Genomic DNA, 15163 nt, shown 5'->3' on the forward strand with positions numbered 1-15163 from the left:
AATCACTTGATGAGGGCAGTTTTCTGTCTTGTGTTGGTGTGTTTACTTTTGAAACAGGAAGTTTGGGTGGGACATATCAAGAGCTTCTTCCTAAAAAAAAAAAAAAAAAGCAATAAGCTTCAGTTTCTTTATTTGCTACTTGCTGTTCCATTGCAGGAGGAACAATCTCATTCTAGAGTGCATTTGATTGGATAAAAATCTGTGGGGAAGGAGAGGGGGGTCAAAATCAAAAGTAATAGTCAGTATCTGGTGTGGCCACCACCTGCATTAAGTACTGCAGTGCATCTCCTCCTCATGGACTGCACCAGATTTGCCAGTTCATGCTGTGAGATGTTACCCCACTCTTCCACCAAGGCACTTGCAAGTTCCCGGACATTTCTGGGGGGAATGGCCCTAGCCCTCACCCTCCGATCAAACAGGTTCCTGATGTGCTCAATGGGATTGAGATCCGGGCTCTTCGCTGGCCATGGCAGAACACTGACATTGCTGTCTTGCAGGAAATAATGCACAGAACGAGTAGAATGGCTTGTGGCATTGTCAGGCTAGAGGATCATGTCAGGATGAGCCTGCAGGAAGGGTACCGCATGAGGGAGGAGGATGTCTTCCCTGTAATGCACAGCGTTGAGATTGCCTGCAGTGACAACAAGCTCAGTCCGATGATGCTGTGACACACCGCCCCAGACCATGACGGACCCTCCACCTCCAAATCGATCCCGCCCCAGAGTACAGGCCTCGGTGTAATGCTCATTCATTCGAAGATAAACGTGTCGGACCATCACCCCTGGTGAGACAAAACCATGACTCTTCAGTGAAGAGCACTTTTTGCCAGTCCTGTGTGGTCCAGCGAAGGTGGGTTTGTGCCCATAGGCGACGTTGTTGGCCTATTGTAAGGACCTGCCTTACAACAAGCCAACAAGCCCTGAGTCCAGCCTCTCTCAGCCTATTGCAGACAGTCTGAGCACTGATGGAGAGATTGTGCGTTCCTGGTCAGTAGAAAGGTCTCTTTAGTGTCCTACATTTTTATAACTGTGACCTTAATTGCCTACCGTCTGTAAGCTGTTAGTGTCTTAATGACCGTTCCACAGGTGCATGTTCATTAATTGTTTATGGTTCATTGAACAGTCATGGAAAACATTGTTTAAACCCTTAAAATAAAGATCTGTAAAGTTATTTGGATTTTTACAAAATTATCTTTAAAATACAGTGTCCTGAAAAAGGGACGTTTTTTTATTTTTTTTTTTTTTATTTTGTTGCTGAGTTTATATATATATATATATATATATATACACACACACACAAAATCAATAATCTGGTGAATATAAACAAAACATTTGGAATAATATACAGATTTTGCTTTTCTGAAGGAAATTGGTACTTTAATTCACCAAAGTGGCTTTCAACTGATCACAAAGTATAGTCAGGACATTACTGATGTAAAAAACAGCACCATCACTATTTGAAAAGTAATTTTTGATCAAATCTAGACAGTCCCCATTTCCAGCAGCCATCGCTCCAACACCTTATCCTTGAGTAATCATGCTAAATTGCTAATTTGAAACTAGAAAATCACTTGCCATTATATCAAACACTGCTGAAAACTATTTCGTTCATTAAATGAAGCTTAACATTGTCTTTGTGTTTGTTTTTGAGTTGCCACAGTATGCAATAGACTGGCATGTCTTAAGGTCAATATTAGGTCAAAAATGGCAAAAAAAGAAACAGCTTTATTTAGAAACTCATCAGTCAATCATTGTTTTGAGGAATGAAGGCTATACAATGCTTGAAATTGCCAAAAAAAAAACAAAAAAAAACTGAAGATTTCATACAAAGGTGTACACTACAGTCTTCAAAGACAAAGGACAACTGGCTCTAACAAGGACAGAAAGAGATGTGGAAGGTCAGATGTACAACTAAACAAGAGGATAAGTACATCAGAGTCTCAAGTTTGAGAAATAGACGCCTCACATGTCCTCAGCTGACAGCTTCATTGAATTCTACCTGCTCAACACCAGTTTCATGTACAACAGTAAAGAGAAGACTCAGGGGTGCAGGCCTTATGGGAAGAATTGCAAAAAAAAAGCCACTTTTGAAACAGAAAAACAAAAAGAAAAGTTAGAGTGGGCAAAGAAACACAGACATTGGACAACAGATAATTGGAAAAGAGTGTTATGGATCTTAACCCCATTGAGCTTTTGTGGGATCAGCTAGACTGGAAGGTGCGTGAGAAGTGCCCGACAAAACAGCCACATCTATGGCAAGTGCTACAGGAAGTGTGGGGTGAAATGTCACCTGAGTATCTGGACAAACTGACAGCTAGAATAACAAGGATCTGCAAAGCTGTCATTGCTGCATGTGGAGGAATTTTTGATGAGAACTGTTTGAAGAAGTTTAAGAAGTTCTGAACATTATTTTCAAACTGTAATAGTAATTTTTCACGTTATTAATGTCCTGACTATACATTGTGATCAGTTGAATGCCACTTTGGTGAATAAAAGTACCAATTTCCTTCCATAAGAGCAAAATCTGTACATTATTCCAAACTTATGGCCAACAGTGTATATGCTATAAAAAGTCAAATATGGTAAATACTTAAATATAGAGCACTGTAACGGAGCCAAGTCTTCGTCATTTCACAATAAAAGTCCCGAAATAAGTAAGCTGAGCTTGTTCATAGCCCTGCGTTATGCTCCAAATCTTCATTTTTTTCTGGTTGTTATTGGGATTTTAGTTGCACAATTAACTGCATCTGGGATTTTACTCATATTGGACTCTTAGCCTCTGTATCTGTGCCATCAGAGTGATGAAAGACTAAGAATTTTTTTTAGCAATTCATAAATCTATTTTAAAAAAAACTATCGAACAATTAATCAGTTATCAGCATTTTCCTTTAAAGACACATTTCTTGATCAAAATCCATCACCAAGCTTTCTTTCAATGCTACATCTACCCTCACAATAATATCTTTGATTGCTACTTTATTTAATCTTGCAGATCAAGGTTAATAATATAAAAATGTAAGTTCCATTACAAGTAAATGGAAAGGAAGGCAATCTTGGTTTACTAAAAAAAGAAAGCATGTTACAACTTTAAATGGTTGTGTTTGTAGTAGGGCATGACGGATGCACTTTATTCTGTTGAAGGCCATCTGGGCGTAACTAATTGTATTTTCTGTCAATAATGTATTTAATTGCTGCCTGAGCCAGTTTACCTGAGGAACGAGAGCCTGACAATTCAGCATTTATTTTCTCTCTTTACACAGTGGGATAAAACATGAAACCACAGATGTTAAGGCATAATTGTCAGTTCAGATGTTTTGGAGTACTGTATCATTAATTAAGCAATCAATCAAACAATTTATTATATTATTAGACAACAGCTGTTGTTTTCCCATTGGCATCTAACAGTATAGTACGCTTACACTTTTATCAAATGCATTTCAACAATTGCCACTGTCTGTGTTGCTGAGACACATTGAAGTTTGAACAAAAACTCCCACCCAAACTGCATGCAGACTGTTGATTGTTTTTTTAATACCTCAGGCATTTTATTGGTTTCATAGCATGGTGCTTCACAACTATGTTTTTTGCCCCTAGTTTTGTCTGTGCACTCGTGTTTGTGCATAACATTCCTGCCGGAATCTTTTTTTTTCATTTTTTTTTCAAAAGCTCCTGTTGCTAAGATACCAAGGGGAAGCACTGGCCTCTTGGCAGGTAGTAAGTGATTCTCTGTCATGTCCAGAGAGCTTGCTTTTTATGTTTCTGTTTTCTCCCCAGACATATTAACCTAATTAAATTTTTAAAAAATTTAATTTTACAAAGAAAATATATATATATATTATATTTAATTCTTAAGCATTCATATTTAGTGCTGCTGTGTCTAGGAGGCTCACCCAAAACCAAGACAAATACTTCACCCAGAAATGAAAATTATCTCATTAACTCACCCTCATGCTCTTCCACTTCACTGAAGCTCCAAAAAGCACATAAAGGCAGCATAAAAGTAATCCATAAGACTCCAGTGGTTAAATCCATGACTTCAGAAATATGATAGGTGTGGGTGAGAAACAGATCAATATTTAAGTCCTTTTTTACTATAAATTCTCTCTGTGCAGTAGGTGGCGATATGCACTAAAAATGTGAATCACCAAAAACAAAAGAGAAAATATGTGAAAGTGGAGATTGAAAGTAAAAAAAGGACTTATATTGATCTGTTTCTCATCCACGTCTATCACATCCCTTCAGAAGATATGGATTTAACAACCTTTAAAGAGACAGTTCACTCAAAAGTGTAAATTGTATGACTTTCTTCTGTGGAACACAAAATGATAGGTAGAATGTTAGGGACTGACAGCCACAGTCACCATTCAGTTTCATTATATCTTTTTTCCATACAATGAAACTGAAAGGTGGCTGTGACTGTAGGTACAAGCGGCATAAAGGTACAGCTCCAACCTACTTGAATGGGGAAAGACCAAAATCTCTAAAATGATTGGTCAAGAATACGATACATATTTCAAATCTGCAGTAAAATCTGACAACACTGGTATCATATCATTATGCTTCTTTAGTGCAGATCATGCAAAAAAAATGCTATTTATTAGGCTGGTTAAGCTAATGCACATTCTCAAGTTAACTAACAGGTGATGTCTGTATCTGAAAGGTGATTGGCTCTTTTACCTGTAGTTTCTTACTCCCCGTGAAAACTTGTGAAATAAAAATCTGAAGTTGAATGCTGCAATCTGAACTCGCAGACAATAATCCAAAACCTGTGTTTTGAATTCAAAGTTGTAGATAGATAGTCTGAAATGTGTAAAATGACATTTATATAAATACAACGACAGACACAAACTTGTATTACATATTTACGTTTGTACTTTAATTCATTTTCACAATACAACCACAAATCGGCAGTTACAACCTTTCAAATCTGCCACTGCAACTTCAAATCTTCCTACCCTGACTTTTGCAACAACTTTTGCAAAAAACCTGTAGCAAAACTCACTTGTGCACTTGTAAATCAAGATGTGAGAGAGCAGACTACCATTGCTGGGCGGGGCGGGGTAAATTAAGTTGTGACCAAGAGCTGGAACAATCGATACTGGACCAATCAAAACGGATCATAGTACTAACTTGATGACTATCTACTTTATATAGAATTCCGTGCTATAGATTTAATAAATCTATTTTCCTGCTGCACCTAAATTAGAGATATAGAAATGTGTATTTTCTGGGGTTAGGGTAATTTATTTTCCCTTATTTAGATGTCAATAAGTGATTTAAATTAAAGTGCACATGACCGTGGTAATCTCAAATAATCATGATTAAAGCAAGTCATCACTGTCAGGCAATTATATATCTTAATAAGTTCTAAATTATATATCTTATTCTTAAGGCATCAAGGTGTACTTTCTTACTGCTTGATTTTAAGGATTGATCAGCATGGATGGGTTGATAAAACAGTTTAAACATACCTTTAACTAGAAATAAGAAATTAATTACTGTCATGTAAAAGACATTTAAAATTACCTGAGTTTTATTCAGAATGGATAAATATAGGAACAGAGTCTCATTTCAAACAAAAATGCATACTGTGCACAATATTATCTTTATTTCACAAGGGGGTTTCTTACAATAATTACACATTGCAATTCATCTAAGCAAGTACTGTATGACTTCTTTAGATTTAACATTTGCTTGCTAATTTGAAACAATGGCAATATCCATTACAACATCGAAGTAGAAATATAAGGGAAACGACTAACTGAAGTAATAATAAAAGGCATGATTTCACATGATTTTCTGTAAACAGTCAGCAAGAGTGATTAATACAGTTACCCATTCATGTGAAAATGAGGAGAATTTTTGGAAAGAACACTGAAGTTGTTGTGTGTTTAACACGTCCAAGCATGATGATACCGGACTTTGGTTAAACATTTTAATAAAACATTAAAATAATACAGTAGAGGACTCGCGTGACACCATGTGAGGGTCGGACGTGTGAACAGCGAGCTCTGTGCACTTTGCTAGTTTTTAATACTTTTTGTGTCCGGTGAGATTCTACACACCCTGTTCCATGACTGTTCTATGCAGACAATATGTCAAAGAAGTCAAAATCCTCAGGCTGTGAAGACATTAAAATACACTTACATGCTCAAGCTGTTACCCCAGACAGGGCCGCAGACCAGGGACTCAGTTTAGATGGTGTGGCGGGAGAGATTCAGCGTCAAATGTTGAACATGTCAGCAATGCTGCCGAAGGTTGTTGCTGACCTGGAGGATCTTGCTGTAATATGTCGATCGATCACTGCCATGGAGATGAAATTCTCTGAGTTAGTTACAAGAGTGTCGGGCGTCGAGAAATGGATCGATCATCTGGAGTCATCGGAGAGGGAATTAGCTGCTAACCCACTAGCGACCAAGACAGATTTGAAATGCGTTTTGGAAAAGTTGGAAGATTTAGAGAATCGTAGCCAGCAAAACAATGTCCGAATTGTTGGAATTCCTGAGAACGGAGAAGGCAGAGATATGGTGAAATTCCTAGACGAGCTCTTTCCGAGTCTGCTCGACATAACAGGCCATAAGCTGGAAATTGAGTGAGTTCTGGCTCAGAGATCCGCTGAGGGAGACAGGCCCCGATCAATTCTGGCCAAATTTCTGAGATCATTCGATAAAGATCTTGTGTTACGTGAGGTGAGGAGAAAAGGAAGGATTTCTTGGAAGAACCAAAGCATTTTCTTGTTCCCAGACTTTGTAATTTCGACAAGAGAGAAATGTGATCGATTCAAGGAATGTAAGAAACTCTTACATCAATGGAAGGTCGCTTTTGCTCTGATGTTCCCAGCCAAACTGAGAATAGATACTAAGGATGGCCGCAAAATATTTACATGCCCACAGCAAGCAATGTTCTTCATAAAGTCAATGGAATGAGTAAGTTATTGTGTGATACTCCCTATACAGCCGAGTGGATCTGACTCACTGAACATTCACTTGACCGTCTGAGGAAACCGGGTGCCTTCTTTGTTCCTTTTTGTGTTGGTTCCGCCTAGTGGCTGGAGTTTGTTTTTTGTTGAGTAACACTCCTTCGGGACAGTGTTGTGGATGAATCTGCACGGTGTTTGTGCTTACGCCTCCTATTGGTTGGAGTTTGTTCTGTGGAATATTTCTTGCAAAATATTGGAGTGATTAGGGCATTTTTTTTGGACTCATGTGGACCAGCCGAGTGGACCTGATTTACTGAGTTACTTTATAGACACCCGGTAGCGGCGGTACAAACAAATGGATTAATTTCAGATTATTTTTTCCTGGATAGGGGCACCCGGCAGCGTTGCCCTCTTTCCCCATTATTGTTCTGTCTTGCCCTGGAACCATTAGCAGCCGTGATAAGAAAGGAAAATTATTTTCCAGGAGTGGTGGCAGGAGGTATGGTGCAAAAGCTCTTGTTTTACACAGATGATATTTTATTATTCGTCTCCGATCCCACTAGATCTATGCCTTGCCTCCAAAGAATTATTCATTCCTTTTCTAAGTTCTCAGGATACAGAGTCAGTTGGTCTAAATCCGAAGCTTTGGCTCTGACAGCATATTGTACAGTTATGGCTTTTCAGCCGGGCACCTTCCAGTGGCCCAAACAGGGAATTAAGTATTTGGGCATTTTATTCCCAGCAAATTTGTGTGATTTAGTTAGTTAATTTTGACCCCTTAATAAAAAGGTTTTTGAGCGATGTGGACAGGTGGGCTTCATTACATTTATCTATGATTGGGAAGGTTAGTATTATTCAAATGAATTGTATTCCAAAATGTAACTACCTGTTACAGTCTCTCCCAGTAGATGTCCCCCTCTCTTATTTCATGCAATTTGATAGCATAGCAAAGTCCTTCATTTGGAATGGTAAGCGCCCCAGATTACATTTCAATAAGTTACATTGGCCGATTGACAAAAGTGGGCTAGGCCTACCCAAGATTTTGTTTTATTATTATGCATGCAGTGTCAGACATTTGGCTCACTGGTCTCTTCCACCTGAGAGAGCTCCTCCCTGGTTTTGTATTGAATATGAATTTCTTGCTGCTATTTCGCCATTGCAAAGTCTTTCTATCAAACTAACCAGAGAGGTTAAGTTACACCCCGTTGTCTCGCATTTGCACTCGGTGTGGACAAAAGTGTCCAGAGTGATTAATTCAGACATTTATTTAAATGTTGCTTCGAGCATATGGCTGAACCCCAAATTATGTATAAATAAGTCCCCTTTTTGCTGGTCAGAGTGGATTGTGAGGGGGGTTACTACACTCGGTGACCTATATGAGAGTGGACTGTTGAGATCCTTTGAAAATTTGGTTCAACATTTTGGGATTCCCAGATCTCAGTTCTATAAGTATTTAAGCTGCACCACCTGCTCTGTACTATTTTTGGGAGTAGTAGCTGAACCCCAAATTATGTACAAATAAGTCCCCTTTTTGCTGGTCAGAGTGGATCGTGAGGGGGGTTACTACACTCGGTGACCTATATGAGAGTGGAGTGTTGAGATCCTTTGAAAATTTGGTTCAACATTTTGGGATTCCCAGATCTCAGTTCTGTAAGTATTTACAGCTGTGCCACCTGCTCTGTACTGTTTTGGGAGTAGTTTACACCCCCCTAAAGCGGCAGATACTCTGGGAGTGATGATTGCTGCTTTTGGAGAAGGTCATGAGGCATCAGTGTATTACTCCCTGCTAATTCAGAGTCTGGGGGATGGAACTTCAGCTTCTCTTAAGAGATTATGGGAGAAAGATTTAAACTTGGTATTGGAGGAGAGAGAGTGGGCTAGGATTCTAAAAAACATCAAGTCTGCATCTAGAGTGCGCCTAATGCAATTGAAGATTTTACATAGATTCTGTTGGACCCCCTCTATATTGTAAAAGCTTGGTCTTAAAACACACCCACCTACTGGCGATTTGATCGCCCACGCAGAGACAGCTCTCATAGAGACAGACTGCCCTCACTGTGAGGGTATCGCGAATCGCCCTCGTTCTGAGGGACAGTTCAGCCTCCCATGCCCTCCCACCCGCCCCTTCTGTGACTCCTGAGGGATCACATGAGGAGGCATTGCAGGACCGAGAGGTCGAGCAGGATGAATTTGAGGTGGACCTCGTGCCGGCACACGCCCCGCGAGCCCCTCAATCTCCATATACTGCATCTTCTCCGATACAGTATGTGCGTTGCGAGCTTCGGCCCGAACATGAAAACAGTCCTGTTAATTACACCAAGCCACCATGGGAAATACCGCTGAAGAGAGAACTTCTCTCTCAAACACAAGGCACGATTTGGCATCCCCGGCCAAAGCTATGAAGCCTACACGTGTGACCTTTGAATGGAGCACAGCGGACGAGCCAGAGTTGGCTCAGTCGGTTATGAACACCATTTTACATGCTAGAGCATTGTCCACGAGACGCCTTTACACACTGAAATGGAATGTGTTCACTAATTGGTGCATTTCACATGGCAAAGACCCATTGAACTGCCCCATACCTGAAATTTGTACATTCCTTTAAGAGCGATTGGATGCAGGGCTCACACCGTCAAAGCTCAAAGTTTATGTGGCAACTATATCTGTGTATCACACGGCACCTCTATAGGCAAACATGATTTAATCATAATTCCTTAAGGGGGCGGGGCGGCTAAATCCCCCTTGCCTGGCTACAGTCCCGAATTGGGACCTAACTTTGGTCCTAAAAGTGCACACGGGGCCTCTCTTTGAGCCTCTGGACTATGTTGAATTGTGTGTGCTTTCTCTTAAGACCGCATTACTGCTGGCTTTGACATCAGTAAAACTGGTTGGTGATTTGCTGGAGGGTCATGTCAGGATGAGCCTGCAGGAAGGGTACCACATGAGGGAGGAGGATGTCTTCCCTGTAACGCACAGCATTGAGATTGCCTGCAATGACAACAAGCTCAGTCCGATGATGCTGTGACACACTGCCCCAGACCATGACAGACCCTCCACCTCTGAATTGATCCTGCCCCAGAGTACAGGCCTTGTGTAACGTTCATTCCTTCGACAATAAACGCAAGTCCGACCATCACCTCTGGTGAGACAAAACCATGACTCGTTAGTGAAGAGGATATTTCGCCAGTCCTGTCTGGTCCAGCGAAGGTGGGTTTGTGCACAAACGTTGATGTTGTTGTGATGTCTGGTAAGGACCTGCTTTACAACAGGCCTACGAGCCCTCAGTCCAGCCTCTCTCAGCATATTGCAGACAGTCTGAGCACTGATGGAGGGATTGTGCATTCCTGGTGTAACTCGGGCAGTTGTTGTGGCCATCCCGTATGTGTCCCGCAGGTGAAATGTTCGGACGTACCGATCCTGTGCAGGTGTTGTTACACGTGGTCTGCCACTGCGAGGACGATCAGCTATCCTTCCTGTCTCCCTGTAGCGCTGTCTTAGGCGTCTCACATTACTGACATTGCAGTTTATTGCCCTGACCATATCTGCAGTCCTCATGCCTCCCTGCAGCATGCCTATGGCACGTTCATGCAGGTCAGCAGGCACCCTAGGCATCTATCTTCAGAGTCAGTAGAAAGGTCTCTTTAGTGTCCTTAGTTATTTTAACTGTGACCTTAATTGCCTATCGTCTGTAAACTGTTAGTGTCTTAATGACCATTCCACAGGTGCATGTGCATTAATTGTTTATGATTCTTTGAACAAGCATGGAAAACATTGTTTAAACCCTTTGCAATAAAGAGTTTACAAAATTATCTTTAAAATACAAGATGTTTCTTTTTTTTGCTTAGTTTACTTACAGTATGCCCCTCTTTTTAAGTATGGGCTCCCTGACTGTGAACGGGACATGGTCATGTGTCTATCACTGGGGAGAGAGGAAGTGGTAAGGACCATCACCTGGTGATTAATGATACGTAACTCCTGTGTCTCGTTACAGTGATGACGGAGATGGGCTTGAAAATGCCGCTGAGTACGCCAGTGAGGGAGAGAGAGTCAGAGACAAACACACACCCGAAGCTGTAAGCTGAAAAGCCAATACTTTGAATGTGAAACTGAAAAGCCAATACTTTGATTATGAAGCTGAAAAGCCAATGCTTTGAGTGTGAAGCTGGAAACACTTAAATAAAAAGCTTGATTTACCTGGACTGCCACCCCACTTCCCGCTTCCTTATTGTTGATTGAGAGTCAGAGACAAACACACACATGAAGCTGCGAGCTGAAAAGCCAATACTTTGAAAGTGAAGCTGAAAAGCCAATACTTTGATTGTGGAGCTGAAAAGCCAATGCTTTGAGTGTGAAGCTGGAAACACTTAAATAAAAAGCTTGATTTACCTGGACTGCCATCCCGCTTCCCGCTTCCTTATTGTTGATTCCGCCACACTGACTTTTTACACAGCCGCCTGCATTCAGACCGTTGTATTTCCCAAAAGTTACAGGCACTTTCATTACAAATAGACTTCCTTCCCATTTGGGTTCATGAAGGGGTTAATTCATACTATATGATTATAGTTCATATATCCATTCTTAGTGTTCCCCTCCTGGCCCAGCATGAGGGTCATTCACTTGTGGCATACTCATGTCGGTCGCTGTCTTGCATGACTGCGGCATCATGCTTACTCTCTGGAAGGTTATGTTGTGTAGTGTGGCATGATGGGATTCTGTTCCCCATAGCGTCGGCTTAGTGATGCAATGTCGAGTGTACAGAGTCGTAAGGGATCATCTCGTTTACGTATGTAACCTCAGTTCCCTGAGACAAAGGGAACGAGACATTGCGTAAGCTGGCAGCACTACAGACTCCGAGATTTGAGAGGTTTTAACTACCGATTTTAGGTTGTACTGTGAAAGTGAATTAAAGTACAAAAGTAAATATGTAATACAAGTTTGTGTCTGTCAATTTATATGAATGTCATTTTACACATTTGAGACTATTTGTCTACAAATTGAATTCAAAACACAGGTTTTGGATTATTGTCTGTGAGTGCAGATTGCAGCATTCGACTTCTGATTTTTTTTCACAAGTTTTCACACCGGGGATGTGAGTGTAAATTTCAACTTACAAGTACAAATATTTATTGTACAAGTTCTCAAATTTAAATCTACAAGCTCTCGAGTTTTACAACAGATTTACCTTCATACTCAAGCAACAACCTTTTTTGTGTGATTAAGATAAACTCTAGAAACTATGTGAAAGTAGTTTTTTATTTTTATAATTGTTTTTTGTCCATTGTTGATATTTCAATGTTGTTCAAAGTGATGCAGAATCAACATCAGATACTAACATTGATCCAATTTTGAAAACATTGATTATTTTTTGTAGAGATTTCAGTATTGTTTTAACAATAATGCAGGGTGCAAAAGTGATGCTGAATCAATATCAGATTGCAACGTTGATTCGACAATGTTAACATATATTTTTATTGAAATTTTAATGTTGTTTCAACATTAATTGAGGGTTCAAAAGTGACATAGAATCAACTGATTGTAATGTAATTCAATACCATTAACGTTGATGCATCTACGTTGACTTAAAAGGACAGTTAACCCCAAAAAATGAAACTTCTCTCATCATTTACTCACCCTCATGCCATCCCAGTTGTGTATGACTTTCTTTCTTCAGCACAACACAAACAAAGATTTTTAGAAGAATATTTCAGTTCTGTAGGTCCTTACAATGCAAGTGAATGGTGACCAGACATTTGTAGCTCCAAAAATCACATAAAGGAAACATAAAAGTAATCCATAAGACTTCAGTGGTTAAATCTATATCTTCAGAAGTGATATAATACGTAGGTGTGGGTGGGTAACAGTCAAAATTTGAGTCCTTTTTTTTTTACTCTAAATCTCCACTTTCACTTTTACATCTGAATGTCACATGTGGCGCCTGTTAAGTTTTACCTTCACATCTGAAAGTTAAAGTGGGGATTTAGAGTAAAGAGGAAGTGGTCCCACCCACACCTATCATGTCACATGATAAAGACTAAAGACTAAAAAAATGTAGGCTACCATGAAAACCATTCATAACCATGGTACCATCTTGAAATCATCATTGTACCATGGTTCCACCATATTATTGCTGTAAGGTCCTGTATATTTATAAATATTATACTGTAAAATGTAATACGTTGACTTAAAAAGTGAGGAAACCAATTGCCTTAAAAAATCAAGTAAATATACTTATTTGTCTCAAGTAAAGTGGACTATTCCTAGTTCACTTTACTTGAGCCAAATAAGCACATTTACTGCCAAATAAGTACATTTTACTTAGATTTTTTAAGGCAATCGGTTTACATGCTTTTTAAAGTAAGGTTAACTATTTAGATTTTACAGTGTAATGACAGAATAGAGAAAATAACATTATATGAATATTAAAAGAAATGAAGAGAAAGTAATATAAGAAGTGTCAGTTATGATGACTGGATGAAGTGGGGGAATGGAGATGAGAGAAAGTGAAAAGAGTGATGAGACAAGACAAACATAAGAACCCTATAACAAAAACAAAACAAAAAAAAAACAAAAAAAAAATGACACTGTGCTGTTACCAGGTTAATGCCATGGGACTGAATGATTGATCATGTTCATATTTCATGATATTTTCATGGTACTCCAAGGTACTTTACAAAATACCATGATTTTATTATGATACATGTCAAAAACATGGGGTTATCACAGACCATGTCTGAAAATAATAATAATAATAATAAACAAGTGTAATACCATGGTGCTTTTTCTGAGAAATATAACAGAGTAGACTATTATTTGTGATAAAGGAAAAATTATGTACAGTATATATATATATATAATTAATTATAATTTATAATTTTCTTTATTTATCACACATTATACATTTGCACATATACAGTGAAACTCTTCTTTTCACATATCCCAGCTAGGCTGGGGTCAGAGTGCAGGATCAGCCATGATACAGCGCCCCTGGAGCAGATAGGGTCAAGGGCCTTGCTCAAGGGCCCTGCTCAAGGGCCCAACAGTGGCATCTTGGCAGTGCTGGGGCTTGAACCCCCGACCTTCTGATCAGTAACCCAGAGCCTTAACTGCTGAGCCACCACTGCCCTCAATACATACACACACACACACACACACACACACACACACACACACACACACACACACACACACACACACACACACACACACACACACACACACACACACACACACACACACACACACACACACACACACACACACACACACACACACACACACACACACACACACACACACACACACACACACACACACACACACACACACGAAAATGTTTAAACACTCAAAAAGCAAAGAAATTAGTTAGAAAGTAGTATTTATAATTAAATTACTACTCAGCACTAAATCAGTGCCCTTTTTTATCCTTCCGCCCCTGTCCCTGCTGAGGTCTGTGCACGTCACTACTACAATGGTCTGATCACCATTCACCTGCATTGTTTGGACCTACAGCGCTAAGATACTTTTGTGTTCTGCTGAAGAAAGAAAGTCATACATATCTGTGATGACATACGTGGGTGAATACATGATAAGAGAATTTTAATTTTTGGGTGAACTATCCCTTTAACATTGTTCCAATGTTTGTTTGCTATCTGGGAAATGAAAATAAACCTACTTTGACTTTTGAATTTGACTTTAATCCATGGTTTCAATGAACAGAACAAACCGCTGAAGAATTTGTGTTTAGTTTGCAATATAAATGTCTCTACACCATTTTTCTTTTTTCTTCTAGCCCTTTAAACACAACGCTAACAATTCCCTGCACTTCCACTTTCCTCATGGAAACATGTGTGTTATTGTGTGTGTGTCTGTATGAGCACAATCTTCTGCAATGTGTGTGCATTTGCCTGGGAGGGAACACGTGGTCAGCTCTCCTGCATCTGCTGTGGCAGGGAGGTGTGACCTCAGATTTTCCCCTCACACTCTTTATACAGTGGAACTACTTCTTGACTGTTCACGAAAGCAGCAACAAACCTCAGGATTTTGACTTTGCTCCCAAAATCTCTGACAGCACAAGGGGGATACACAATAAACACTTCTTCACATCATTATCCATGGGATTGTATTATTTGCTGTAACACCTGCTGCCTTGTTGGGTGTGTACTGCTTTGACCCTGCCAGATGGGTTTTGGTGTTGTCCAAAAAGATAGTTAAGTGAAAGTGAGCAACATTTGAAAAAAAAAAAAAA

Source organism: Myxocyprinus asiaticus, chromosome 4, assembly GCF_019703515.2.
Source record: "Myxocyprinus asiaticus isolate MX2 ecotype Aquarium Trade chromosome 4, UBuf_Myxa_2, whole genome shotgun sequence".
In the NCBI taxonomy this organism is placed as follows: Eukaryota; Metazoa; Chordata; class Actinopteri; order Cypriniformes; family Catostomidae; genus Myxocyprinus; species Myxocyprinus asiaticus.